Raw genomic sequence first — 14,894 nt, 5'->3', positions numbered from 1 at the left:
ACTTCAATTAAAAAGAGAGAGACATGGCTGAAGTTGATGTAGATGTGTACATAGCCATGCAAAAGTGACAGTTGGTTTTTCTAGCTCATTTTTTTTTTATCGTAGACAAAGTATGTAGAAATGGCTCAGGCGTCACATTATTGTCAAAGCTCTTGTGTAAAAAGCTGACACACTCCTCCTCAATGACAATTTATGAAAGACAGCAGAAAATTATGTGCTAGTTTTATGGTGCCTGGATGCATATAAACATGTAACTGGAGGTTATTTCTGATGATGGAGAGGCATCCTTTTCCATAAGGGAATAGTCTAGAGTAAAGGAAAAAAAATTACTACTGTAGTCCACATGGAGACAGTTTCTCTGTTTGTATTACCTGGCGTTTTATTATGTCACCCCCAAGATGTTTCACTCATGCCTTAGCATTTCAAGGTGCTGGCCCACAACACTGTCTCATCTGCTCTTCCTCATAGACCTAGAAGGCCAGCCCTCCTTCACATGTTATGGATGATGTCTGAGTACTGGGGCAGACACTGCTGCTGTTTACAGAAGCGCATTTCTTCTCCTTGGACACACAACTGGACTACATTTGCCAGCCTCTCTTGAAGTTAGCTGTGGCCATGTGACTGAGTTCTAGCCAAGGGGGAATGAGCTGAAGTGATGTGCACCACTGCCAGTCCTGGCCCATAAAAACCTCCCACCTCCCTTTTCTCTCCCAGCTGATGGGATAATGGCATGGTGCCATTGCAACCACATGGGAGGGGCGCCCAGGTAGCTCACTCAGTTAAGCATCTGCCTTCGGTTCAGGTCATAATCCCAGGGTCCTGGGATCTGAACCCCACATCAAGTTCCCTGCTCAGTGGGGAGTCTGCATCTCTCTCTCTCTCCCTCTGCCCCTCCTCACTGCTCATTCTCTTTCTCTCTCTCTTGGAAATAAATAAAATCTTTAAAAGAAGAAAACATGTGGGAAACATCAATCTCTAAAATGACCTTTGTGGAGCAGAAACACACAATCTCCCAACTGATCTGGAATCTTCCTGAACTATTCTGTGAATGGGAAATAAATGTCCAAGTGTTGAGCTATTACACATTTGAGGCTGTTATCACAGTCTACCCTAGCCAAGCTAGAACAAAAATTTGTACCATGAAGTGGGATGCTGCCATTTTCAAAAGACTAAAATTGTATAGCGGTGGCTGAATCAGGCAGCAGGAGGAAAGGTGGAGACTCATATTGGTATGATGTGGTGGTGGCAGACCACACGCTTGCTGAGTCTGTGGCTGTAAAGAAATTATTGGAACAATCAGGAGTGATAGCGTGTATTGGCTGCTGCTGGGCTTAGGAGATATTACAGTACTATAAGAAACAGATGAGCTCAAGTATATCTGGTTTACAAGAAGAGAGTAAAAGCTATAAAGTCTAGAGACTAAGGGCCTTAAGATGTTAGAAAGACCTACTGCTTTTGGACCTGAAATACTAAAAGATAAGACCAAAAAAGGCTTTGCACAACACAGTCTCATTAGGACTTTGCAGTAAACCAATGGGGCGTAGACCAGTGGCAAAGGTCACATTGAGAATGTTGCCTTCTTGGGGCACCTAGGTGGCTCAGTGGTTGAGCATCTGCCTTTGACTCAGGTCATGATCCCAGGGTCCTGGGATTGAGTCCCACATCAGACTCCCCTCAGGGAGCCTGCTTCTCCCTCTGCCTCTCTCTATCTATGTCTCTCATGAATAAATAAATAAAATCTTTAAAAAAGAGAGAATATTGCCTTCACAAGCCCATTGATTCCCTTGGTCTCAATATAGGTACATTACTTTGAGAAACAGAACAGTATAGGTTGAGAAGCGAAGAAATAAAGCAGACTTGGGGAATATGTTTGGAGAGAAAAATATAGAATGTTTTTTTCTGGCACGTGGAACAAATTGAAGAGAAGCCTGCCATATTTTTGAAGGAATTGTCGAAAAAACAATGAGTGCAGCCTACACGCCTGTGATTGGAAAGCTACATGGAGACCTTAAAGTTATAAGAGTAGGGTGAGTTCAGTGAAAGTGGTGCTCCCGGCCAAGAACTGCATCATCCTCCGTGGCCTCCAGAGATGGGGCCTTAGAGAAAAATGGCCAACTAAGAAGCTTCCAGCCCCTCCAGGTCACAGAGTCTTCATGAGGTCTGCATGGGAGGGTCTCAGCCCTGCTATGGACTGGTGACTACTGGATGTTTCCCTCCTTTCAATAACCTTCATTGTAGGTATGGTATTCTATCCCGCACATACCATGGTGTAATGTCAAGTGTTGTTCTTTTCTCGTGTGACTTGTCAATATCCATGCATGGGAAGCAAGGTGGGTATTTTTATTCCCAGTTTACCAATGAAGAAGCCAGACTGAGAGAGGTCATGACCATGGCTGTAGTTTGGGCCACACCACACCCAGACATCTTGTTGGTTCAATTACAGGGGTGCACTAACAATGGCCATTTTCAACTAGCAATGTCGGTGTTCTACACCAGAAGATTCTCTGAATTCAGGCCACGATCCAGTCAAACCCCAACAATAATACCAGAACACCCGCCTGACTGGCTGGATTTTGGACAGGGTTCACTGCACTGATGAGCCACCAAAAGTCTTGGAATCATAGCTGAAGATCAGATTTATCTCCAGAAGCCCCAAGCCAATGACCAATTTGCTCAATTCATTCTTCAAATCAATCAGTGTGATGAGAGTAAGCTTTCTCAAATTAGATTTCACCTCCCATTCCTGCCCCTGCCTGGGGAAAAGATTGCTCTCTTCCTTTCTTCTTTACCCTCAGTGGTTGCTTCAAAGGAGCCATCCCAACAGATGGAGTCTGGAGGTGAGCTGTGAATTCAGTGATGTGTGTGTCCTGTGTCTTTCCACTTTTTCTTGTGCCTGCAGAAGGAGTTACCCTCCTGTCCTTGTATCCCTGTGGTAGCCTTTTAAAGAGATTCAAGTAAATTACATGTCTTTAGAGGACTGATTTTATTCTCATAATTACCTTTTGGGCAAGAAATGGATCCTTTTAGCTGAGTAACTAGTCCCAACGATAATTAAAGTTGACATCAAGCATTTGAACAGAAATACAGCCTAATACCAAAGGACAAAAATTCTTCAGAGAGATTTAGCGGAAGGTTAAACTCACAAAGTTCATGGTGTTAAGTGGCAGTGAGATGCTAGATTGTGGGATAGGAGGACAATAGCCAAGTCCAACAAAGGTGCATCTCCTTACACGGCTCTGAGGAGGGTCCATTGGGCAGTGCCTCTGCTGGACAGTGAAAAGATACACATTCTTTTGCCTTAATTGCAAGTTTTGGATAATTTTTCATAATAGCTCTTAAGCAAGTCCTTATGCCTTATTGTAAAATAATGGATTATAATTGTAGGATGAACACATTTGGTCACATCCCTATCTTGGTCGGGATAAAGCACAAGCCCCTCTCTATGGTTTCCTTACTTGCTGTTTCCTTGGTGCAGACATCATTCCTTGTGATCTTTCTGGACAGATTCCTATTCTCCACTGGGTCTCTGCTCTGTGTGATTTTGGGGACCTGACTGTAGGCCATTACCCAGGCTTAGCCGGCTGGCCTCCCACACCTGCCCAGGGGGCGGTCTCTGAGAGGAGCTGCAGTCAGGGTCTCAGGCACCCCACCACCTAGCTGTGCCATCTCTCAGGCTTGCATTCCTAGAAGGAGCCTTCGTCCCCGAGTCTCTTAATCTGAGGCCTTGGGCATACCTTCTCTGGGAGCCTCTGCCAAGCCTCCTTGGGGAAAGGAGGGAGGGAACCCTGAAGACACTGTCCCCACTCTCTATCCCCAACACATCTGCCCTCCCACTTCCCTCCCCTCTCCAGGGTCCATAACAGGCTTTTGCTGGAGCCTTCTGTTCAGGGTTCTCCCCACCTCTGTGCAGATCCACCTGATGCTCAATCAGCATCCGGTCCAGGAGGGAAAGCAATGAGGAGACTCAGAGTTTTCTCAGAATTAAGGCTCTCACACCACCACATTCACTCTCATTTATAGCTTCTGCTTTCTCAGGCTTCTCTGAGAGCTGGCAGCTCAGCCTGCAGTCCCCCAGCTCAGCTGAGTCCCAGATGTAATGGGGGATGGACTTTTTTGTGGCCCTGGAAAAGATCTCAGGGGTGACCTGGTCCAGTCTTGTACACTCTTGCCACGCTGCTGCCACAGGGCCTGCTTTCCATTTAGTGGGCACCCCAAGTGCCCTCGGCCACAAGGCTTTTGCCCAGAGTGCACTTGCTCCCACCCCTCCCCTGTCTGTTTAATCCCTCTCATATTCCAGACCTCGGCTCACCGCCACCTGCAGGAAAGCCTTCTTGACTCTTCTAGCACACCCTCAAAGCACCCTATTTCTTTCCTTCTCCGAGTTCATCTTGGCTTCTAATTGCAGACTTATATGTAATATGTCATGGTTCTTGGGAAAGCTGGGAGAGAGATGCTGACCACCTTTAGACCCCTGTGCCTGACACAGTCCTCGTCTCCCAGTGCAAATGACTAGTTTCCGTAAGTATTTGTTGAATGACTGAATGAATGTTCAATATTATTCTTTCAAAGCACAAGTTCAAGCCCAATTCTCACAGGTTATGCTTAACCAAGGAATGCTAAGAACAAAACCATATAACACAAAGAATTAAGATGATCCATCGAAGAATTAAGATTGCTCTAGATAGAGCGAGAACCAGGGTTTGGGGTCTAAGGTCCTGTCAGTTATTCGAGCATCGGCCATGACCATGAAGGACACACAACAGAGTCACAGCAAGTCTGCGTAGCAAGGCCAACAAGGCCAGATGATTTGTGGGATGAGCAGTTACAGTTCCTCCACTTTTCCTGGTGACTTTGGGCACCTCACCTCACCTCCCATGTCACCATCTTCCCAATTGGATTCTTCAAAGGACCATTCTAAAGAGTAAGCAAAAATCTATGTTTAAGGCATTACTAAAGACTTTGTCACTCAGTAGAAGAAGGTGAGAGTGAATTCAGGTTGACCTTGAGACCTGAGGATCCACAGGAAGAAACAGGTAGAAGACTGCACGAACCCTACTAAGTTGGCCAAATGAAGAGGTAATTCACTCATGCCCAAGGGTTCTTGTGACAACATGACACAAGATGGCTTCTTTGAGTTTCCAACCAAATCAGCTGCTTGTTTGGAGTCAACAACAAGCCAGCCCTAGACGTCTATAAATAACATCCAGGCTCAATTATTGTCTTTTCCCTTCTTGATACCCGTGGTTTGCCAAGTAGTCTTTCCTCTGCCAACGAGCCCTGTGACTTGGCCCCCACTTGTCAATCCTCGGCTGTGATGTTCAGCATGATCATCCTTTGCCTAAGAAGAGGCAGGTGGGAGCCAAGTCCTCATTCTGGTCCCAAGAGCATTGGCCCCAAGGCCAGAGTGATTGGATTGGCTAGAATCAATGCAAATTAAGAGTGTGTACCTCTGTATGTGTGTGTTGGTGCATGAGTGCCTGCGCGTGCCCCTTTGGGTTAGAGTATGTTTGTTTTTTAAAAAGAATCTGGGAAAGTTACCAAGAACTCTGAATTTAAAAAAACCTTTTCCTAAAGGGGCACCTCCAACCTAGTTCTCACAGCATAGGAAAATGATGCTGATTTTATCCTCTGATGAGCAAGGCATAAAAAAATGCCACCTTCTCATTTATTTTCATGGTTGTGGGATTTCCAGTGGAGGAATTTGCCCCCTTTCTCTGTCCCCCATGGTGTAATGGAAACTACCTTAACTTTTCTCTTATGCCTTTGAATCATCACCTTCCATGATACAAATATTTTGGTTTTGCAAAAAAAAATGGGTGTGGGATGGGGTATGAAAGGGGAAATCATCAAGGCCTTGACTCAAGAAAACTTAACCTGAAATGCAGAGGCTGGCAGAGGAAGGAGGGGCTGTTGGGACCCTCTTGCTGAAAGCTCTAAGAGTCATAGAACACTTGACTCTGGGATTGGCCAAGGTCAGGGCACTGATGCCAAATCTCAAGTGAAGAAAGTGGTACGAGGACAGAGCAAATGCCCAGAGCAGAGTCAGGAGCACAAGCATCAGGCCTGAAGAGGGAAGAGATTGCAAGCACCAAGCAAGGCTAAGGTGGTTGGTTTTGGTTTGGCTCCAGAGCATGAAAATTAATAAAAGGAAAATTGACTCAAGTGGACTTGAGGTGCTAGAAGTGGAGGTTGGTAGAGGGAGCTGTATCATTCAATGTCAGTTACAGGAAGAACTGAATTACAGATCCTAACAGAAGAATCTCAACAGGAAAAAAATCATCAATGACAGGCTCCAACAGGAAAAGATGTATAGTGTGGCTCCTACAGGAAACCGACCACCCCCACAACTCAGCCAATGAGAACTTTTGCTTCTCTCCAATGGGCTGTTGTTCAAAACAACCTCTCCCAACTTCTTCCTTCTTCTCCATAGAGTAATATTCCCCCTCTTTGTTGGACTTACCTGTGGTTTTTCTATAGCTAGCTTGCCCCAGATTGCAATTCTCTCCTACTCCCAGATAAATCCATCTTTTGTTGATAAAATGTCTGGCAGTTTTTGTCTTAAGGTTAACAAGAGAGAAGAAGACCAGAGGCAGGGGGCTCTGGGTGGAGAGGACTGCATGGACTGGTCCAGGGAAGAAGTCTAGTGTCTGAGCGGTGCCAACACCATTCTGTCTACATTTGACATGCAGTGGGGGTCCAAAGCAAGCATTTATTCTGCTTCAATCTGTAAGTAAGAGTCGCTTTCAGGCTGTAGGGTGAGGTGCCCAGCTGTGCCCCAGAGTGGGGAGAGAGCTACTCCGACCAGAGGCAAGGGGGTTGGCAGGGGCACCCTGAGGGTCATTTTAGGTGGACTGTCATTCTGGAATGTGCTGAAGGCATCCAACTAAAACCTTCCATCCTCCCTCAGCTCAGTGCTTTGGCCACAGGGACACACACCAGAGAACAGCTCCCCTGGAGCACCATCACTCCCACAACCCTCCTCCCCCTTTCCTATTTTTCTTTGCAGATTAGGGCAAATGAAAGATGGTTATAGATTCTAGTTAAATGAGGGTAGGTTAACTTGCTAAGTTGTTTTGCTTTTTTAGCTGTATAAATTCACCTTACTCCAGGTGAATTTCATAGGAGGAATGTTGTTTTGGCATCAACTTAATAAAATGACTTAAAAATTTTTTAAGATTAATTACTTTGTATACTTCTAGACCTCAAACTAGAGAGGACTATATGAACCATTCATCCTTTAGGTTTTAGGAGCACAAAGCACTACATTCTCTGAGCCCAGCATTGAGAAAGTATTTTATGTGATAGCAGGTCTATAAAACTGCATGCATGTGATGGTGTACGTCTGTGTGTGTGCATGTAACATTAATATATAGTTCTCTCTGTCTGGGGTTTGAAGTGGTTTTCATTTTTATTTCTTTTTTTTTTTAAGATTTTTTTATATTTATTTGACATGGAGCCAGGGGCAGGCAGAGGGAGCGGGAGAAGCTGACTCCCTGCTGAGCAGGGAGCTTGGTGGGGCTCCATCCCAGCACCCAGAGATCATGACCTGAGCCTAAGCAGATGCTTAGTCGACTGAGCCACACAGGCGCCCAGCGGTTGTCATTTTCTATTTCATACGTTTTCTTCACTCTTAATTGCTTTGCAATAAGTATTAATTTCATAATCAATAAAGAAAACAATTAAGCTATGTCCATTTTGAAAAAAAAATAGGTTTCCTGGCCAACAAAGTTATTCTTTATTTTCGGAGAGCTGTGTCTATAGGCAGTTGAAATTTCCTGTAACCAGACAGAAGTGGGAGATCCTCCAGCTCAGGCAGCTTCCAAAGCCCCTCCCCCATTCCAGGATTTTCTCTGTCTCTCTGGCCTGGGTAAGTGATCTCTCTCCCCTCCAGCCCCATCCCTACCACTCTCCTACCCTGTCCGCAAGACACCACGGGCATTTTATAATTTCTAACAACATGCCTCTCCTTGAGTTTGGGATGTCACAAAGGAAGATGATGACCCTGAAGCCACAGGGCCTCACTCATAAACAAAGAAATAGCAAGACTGTATTATTCAGCTCATTCTAATTTGGTGCCCACCAGGTGTGACAGCAGCTCTCCTAGGTCTCTAGTCTTTTTTATCCTGTTTTACATGAACAGATCCTGCTTGTAATTTTACCAGGAAAAAAAATTACCTCCCAGAGTTAAACTTGAAATTGCCTTATTTTTTTTCCGAGAAAAAAGAAAAAGACAACATTTTCTTTGCCTTTTTTTTTTCTGAGTATAGCTAGCTGATACTTTTGGTATTTTATATCCTGTCTTTCCTTCTGGTGTGTGCCCCCTTGCTCAGAGCTTCTCCAACCTTGACATGTGCACGAATCACCTGAGGATATCTTTTCAGAAAGCAGATTCTGATTCGGTAGGTCTAGGGTGGTGGCTGAGACTCTGTACATCTGACGAGTGCCCAGGCGAGGCCAGTGCTGCTGGTCCAGAGATGGCACTGGGATTAGCAGCAAGGCCAGGGCCACACACAGGCATGTGGGAGGTAACACTGGGGACCACATTACACTCAGATGCTCTGTTTCTTTTACACCCTGTTAGCTCTTGCAGCTCTATATCTATCCAGCTCTAAATGAAGCAGTTGACTCATACAACCTGTTACTTTAATAATATTGGGTAAATTAAACAAGCAAAACATAACTGGCGGGGTGATCCAACATCTTATCCCTGTTACTTGAAACTGGGTTTTCCTTTTTGGTGAGCGTGGTGCCAAAAGACACAACCAAGTCAAAGATAGGGAAAGGGAGTGTTTCACTTGCAACAAGTAACAAAGAATGCCAGGGGTCTTTCCCGAGGCAGCATCGGACAAGTTTTAAGCTAAGGATGCACGGATATTCGATATTCGTGAAGGGGCTCTTGGAGTAGGGAATAGGCATGGAATTGGGCAAAGGGTTTGCTTCAGTTCTCTGGCCCCTATTGGTCTGGTATCAATATTCAAAGAGCTTTAGATCCTGTAAAGACAACTCAGTGTGTATCAAGTCAAGTTCCAATTTTGAATCAGTGCTGGGAGTTCTATTGTCCCTGATATGATTAGGCCACCCCCTGGCCTCATCGTAGCTGTTCATTCTTACATTCTTTCACAAGATGACCAGGGACCTAAGATGACTTTGCTCCATCAAATCAAGACAACTATGCCTGTCTTTTTCTGGAGTACCCCCCAGCCCCCACCTTCCACGTATTTCCATGGGTGTAACTCTCCCAATATCTACTTTGGGACCACATGCCTGCCACATCTGAAGAGCCCAGTGTGGTCATCTACAGAGCTTTCTTTGGAACCCACTGTTAGTGGATCAAATTCAAGTGTTGTCACTCACGGGCTGTGTGACCCAGAGCACATTGCTCAGTTTCTCTGAACCTTAGCTTGTTCATGAGCCAAAGAACGAGAATAAAACTTACCTTACATGATGGCTGTGTTAAAGAGAGAGAAAGAGAGGGAGAGAAACAAGCCTAAAATGGAGTCACTTACCCCCCACAACAGCAAACCAAGACTTAATGACAGTTTCAACCTATTCCAGGAACGTGACCTTTTAAATCCATGGGAAATTTCCTGACCAGCCCTAGTGAAGTCATCTGCATGATGAGAAACCCTGCAGGTCCCTTTCCCCCAAAAGGAGATGTCCTGGCCTGAGACAATCCTTTCTTTCCTTTTGCTACTTACTTTCTTGCCCCTCCCTCCTTCCTTCAAAAACCTTTCGTTTTGTACAACTCTTTGGATTGTCTCTCTTACTAGATGGGATGCTGCCCAATTCATGAATCGCTTAATAGAGCCAATTAGATCTTCAAATGCACTCAATCGAATTTTGTTTTTTAATAGCTATGATATTTAAGGGAGATTCTGGCCCATGTAGACTGCTCCATAAATGACAGTTATTTTTTTTAAAGATTTTATTTATTTATTCATAGAGACACAGAGAGAGAGAGAGAGAGAGAGAGAGAGAGAGGCAGAGACACAGGCAGAGGGAGAAGCAAGCTCCATGCAGAGAGCCCAAGTGGGACTCAATCCAGGGTCTCCAGGATCACGCCCTGGGCTGTAGGCGGCGCTAAACCGCTGCGCCCCCGGGGCTGCCCATAAATGACAGTTAATGCTAGTAACCCCCATAGCCCTGCCTTCTTTCTGAAGTCTTAGACAACCATGTGGGCATCCCCTATGACTCTGCAGCTTTTTCTAGAAAAACTTGGGGGCCCCGAACCCCCTTCTATCTCTATCATGCCCTCCCTCACTGCATTATCTCCACCAACCCTGACCTTGGTTTTCACATGTGTCTGCGTGTCTGAGCTTGTGCCACTAGGAGACAGTGCATAGAACACTCACATGTAGATTCTGGAGCCCATTCATCTGTACCCTATTAGCCATCACAACTGCTTAACTACCTAAAACAGAAACAAAAACGATAGCTATTCCTTATGATTGCACATTGGTATGGATATCCAAGAACTTGCTACAATGCAGTGCCAGATTGTTTTTATTGGCACATGAAGATAATTATTATTTATTCATTGACAATTCATTTACAATACCCGTCTTAATGGGATGATCTGAATATCTTGAAAGCAAAGGATGGCAAATACTTTTCACAAGGTATGCCAACGTTGCTCAACTAACTGGTAATTGTTGTCCAGAGTATGGTGTTGAGAAAGATTGAGACTGTTTCCCCAGGCAGGAAGGAGTGTCATGATTCATTAGCATGGGAAGTCTGTCTTTGCTTTACACCACAGGGGTTTTTCTTGGGGGGTGGGGGTGGGATAGTAGGGACAGTTATATCCTTCCCTTCTATCTCTCCAGCTTAATCCTATTTTACAAAATATTGGTGGAAACTTCTACTTCCTGGATCACTTTTGTAAACATCATGTCCCTGACCTGATTGGATTCTATATTCAGTATAAACTTCAATAGAACAAGAACTAATTTTTACATTCACATTCAGAATCAGTTGTTATTTATTCATTGAGCCACACAGGTCCCACACTGGGTACCCTCTTGAGCCATCCTGAGAGTATGGACCTCACCAGCTGTTCTCCTGTGTCTTGGGGGCCCATGTGAATGCAGACAGGCCTCTTCATTCTCCCTTGTTGGATGTTTCTCCAATTTTAAATATCAGAACAAATCACCTTTTCGTAAAAGCATCTAGTAAACCTGATTTCCTTTTTTTTTTTTTTTTTAAGATTTTATTTATTTATTCATGAGAGACACAGAGAGAGAGGCAGAGACACAGGCAGAGGGAGAAGCAGGCTCCATACAGGGAGCCTGACATGGGACTCGATTCCAGATCTCCAGAATCACACCCTGGGCTGAAAGCGGCACTAAACCGCTAAGCCACCAGGGCTGCCCCTGATTTCCTTTAAATTAAAATGAAAGCTTTCAAGTTTTTAAAGTTCTCTGTTTCCAGAATGTTTTATGGGAGAGGAAGAAATGTGCCTACTTTTCTGATAATTAATTGTCATAATTCCAGCATCTTATCACAACATGCACATTTCCCAACACTGGAGCAGGAGAGGGGGCAGGCTAGCTGTGTGAAGGTAAGCTCCCCAAAGGTAAAGGCATGTGGGTGGCTGCTGGCAGACACTGGCACATTGCCCCAGAAGCAAGTCTTGGGCCTTGAGAACAGTTATGCATGCCCATCACGTTCATTGTCTTGTTTTGTTCAGTATATATACTTTGAGGATAAATTTCCAACCCCCAACAGAGGCCTTGGCTGTCCTCAACTCTGAGGGTTTATTCTTTTTCTTTAGCACTGTCATCTTGGGATCTCTAGATGTCAGCTGTCCCATTCCCTTCCCCCTTCAATCTCTTGAGTACAGTCCAGGTCTCTGAGGGTCCTTAAGCAAACAACTCCATCTCTTTGAGTAGCTGGTCCACTGTCTCCTAGCCGATGAATGGTCTATAACCCTTCCCCTCACCTCTGCCTCTTTTGTTTGCTTAATTCCTCAAGCTAGCCAGAAACTGTTCTTTCGAGCACTTGAAGTCATCCTAGGGAGGACACCCCTTGTGCATTGGATATCCAGCCCGGCAGCTCTATGCCTCACTCGCCATGCTCCTGCATACCTACGCTCTGGCCTCTGCATGGGGGGTGCTCTCCACCTGGAGTGCTTCCTCCCTCCCACACACTCCTCTTCTTCTAGTTATTTCTTTCTCTTTCATCAGAGGTCAGTTCGTTGACTTGCCCAAGGAAGCCTTCCCTCACCTCTCTAGTCAAATCTGCCCACTGCATCATCTCATAACACCTACACCTCCCCACTGTACAATTTCACATGATGCGTGATTATTTGATTACTGTCTCCACCTACCCCTGGACTTCACTTCCCTTAGGCAGAGGTGGCAATTGTTTCCAATTTTGTCCCTAATGGAATTCCCAGCATCAAGCACCTTTCCTGGCACATAGAGGGTGTGTAATAACTATCTGTTGACTATAACTGTGAAGAAAGGTTAACAAGGTCACTTGGGGCAGTCACAGAGAGGTTGACTTGGGAGGATATTGGAGATAATACTAAAATGCAGCGAGAGGGCTGTGTTTCTGTAAGTTTGCAAGAAAGTTTATGTCTTAGAAGTAGGCTCAAGTTTACCATCAACAGGAGCTTGCCTTTTTTTTTTTTTTTTTTTTTTTTGAGGGGGTGGGCAGAGGCAAACAGAAACTTAAGTAGGCTCCACACCCAGTGCAAGTCTGAGGTGGGGCTCAATCTCACAGCCTTGAGATGGTGCCCTGAGCTGAAATCAAGGGTGGGACTCTTAACCAACTGACCCACCCAGGCACCCCTGGAGCTTGTCTTTTAAAGCAGGTAGACAGCAGCATGCTGACATTGATTCCTAGATGCTCTGTAAGGCTCCCCAAGTACCAAAGGCAGGTGATGAATGATCATTTTTATGTTTCACTCACACTGGGTGCACTGCACTAGCCATGCCAGAGCTTTTATTGGGCTTTCACTATGTAGGTTTTGATAATTAAATAATGATTCATTCATTAAACTCAATCTCCAGCCCCATCCCTCCTGAGGTTCAGCTGACCCAGAGTCTCAACCCTTTGGGTCTTTCTGGTGACCAGCCCCCATTCTGATGCTATCAGGGGACCCTTTCTGAGTCACCTCATTAGCCTAACAAAGGCATGCCCCAGGAAATCCCAAGAATTTTGAATTTCTGTGCCAGGAACCAGAAATAAAGATCAGATACATCCTTTACCATACTACAATCGCCACTGAAAAAAAAATGCAGTGAGATAATGTTATTTTGTGCCTTTACAATTGAGAGAATTTAGAACACTTCACTGCTGGCTGGAGATAGTAAGTTGGTAGAAACCTTTATTAGGGAAGCAACCTGGCAATACATACCAAGAGTCTCAGAAATGTTTACGCCTTTCCCCAATAACTCCATGATTTGGAATCTATGATAAGGAAGCATTCAGAATTATATACAGAGATTTATCGGCAAGGGTGTTCATTGCAATGTTATTTATTATATGAAAAAAATTAAAAATATTAAAGTCCAGCAATAGAGTGAATAAATTAGAGCATAGTCCCACAACGAAATAATATGCATCTATTAAAAGTATTTCCAATGAATGATTACCTGCAGAGGAAAATGTTTGAGCACACTATTAAGTGAAAAGGAGAAGATTTAACAATCTGTACACACTACGGGAGATAAAATTGTGGGTAATGACTCTTTTAATATTTTTCTGTGATTTCTACGGTGATTTCATTATTCTTATAATTAGAAAAATGTCATTGAAAACTCTCTTTAAACCACTCAGGACCTAATTGAATGCAACACACAAATTATAATCACAAGTTACTCTTTTTCATTCATTAAAGTACATCTGGCAAGACCTTTACTTGGCACCAGCAACTTCGACGTTTTAATTTAAGAGCGCAGTTTATGGCTGAGAACAATAAGGCTTCCAGTCTTTCCAAATTTCACATAAGTTTTCACAAGCTGTCTCTCTCCATAATTCATTCAGATTAAAGAATTGTTGCCTGCTAAGATCTCTGGCAGGCTCTGAGGAATATGTGCCAGCCGATGGATGGCAGAGCCAGCCTCCTGCACCCCGCTCCCATCCATCCCTCTTAGCTCTGGCAGGCTGTTGAGGGTGGTTTGATGATAAACCCCATCATTCATAGCCTGCCTTTGGCCCCTGGGGAGCCCTAGAGTGCATCAAGGAATCACTGTCAGGGTGCTGTCGACCTGCTTTAAAAGGCAAGTTGCTGGGGTGCCCGGATGGCTCAGTGGGTTAAGCATCGGACTCTTGATTTCAGCTCAGGTCATGATCGCAGGGTCGGGGAATCGAGCCCCGCATGGGACTGGGCACCCAGCGCGGAGTCTGCTTGTCGGTCTCCATCTGCTCCTGCCTCCCTTGTGCGCACACACACACACACACACACACACTCTCTCTCTCTCTCTCTGAAACAAATAAATAAAATATTTAAAAAAAAAATAAAAGGCAAGCTCCTGTTGATGGTACGCTTGAGCCAATTCTAAGACATAAACTTTCTCACAACATACAAAAGCAGAACCCTCTCTCTGCGTTTTAATATTATCTCCAGTGTCCTCCCACATCAGCCTCTCCATGATTGTAACAAGTGACAAGTGACATGCCCTAGTAACCAGAATCATTCCTTTGGTGGCAGCCATCCTTGCTTTGTAGCCTCATTTCTGAACATGAGCATTCCCAGCCACTCAGGCTCAGGTAGGTAGGTACTCAGGAGAACAACCGTGCTCTCCCTGACTTCAGTCCTCTCTTAAGACGTTAGCCTCTTCTCCCCTTTATTATTGAGAACTCCCCCAAAGAGATATTTTTCTACTGAAGTGGGAACTTCCTAAAGCTTTATAACAGTATAGCTATTCTCTACGGGAATCACGTGACCA

The sequence above is a fragment of the Canis lupus genome, chromosome 24, assembly GCF_011100685.1.
Source record: "Canis lupus familiaris isolate Mischka breed German Shepherd chromosome 24, alternate assembly UU_Cfam_GSD_1.0, whole genome shotgun sequence".
NCBI lineage: Eukaryota > Metazoa > Chordata > Mammalia > Carnivora > Canidae > Canis > Canis lupus.
The sequence above is the reverse complement of the archived record's forward strand: the minus strand, read 5'-3'. Positions refer to the sequence as shown.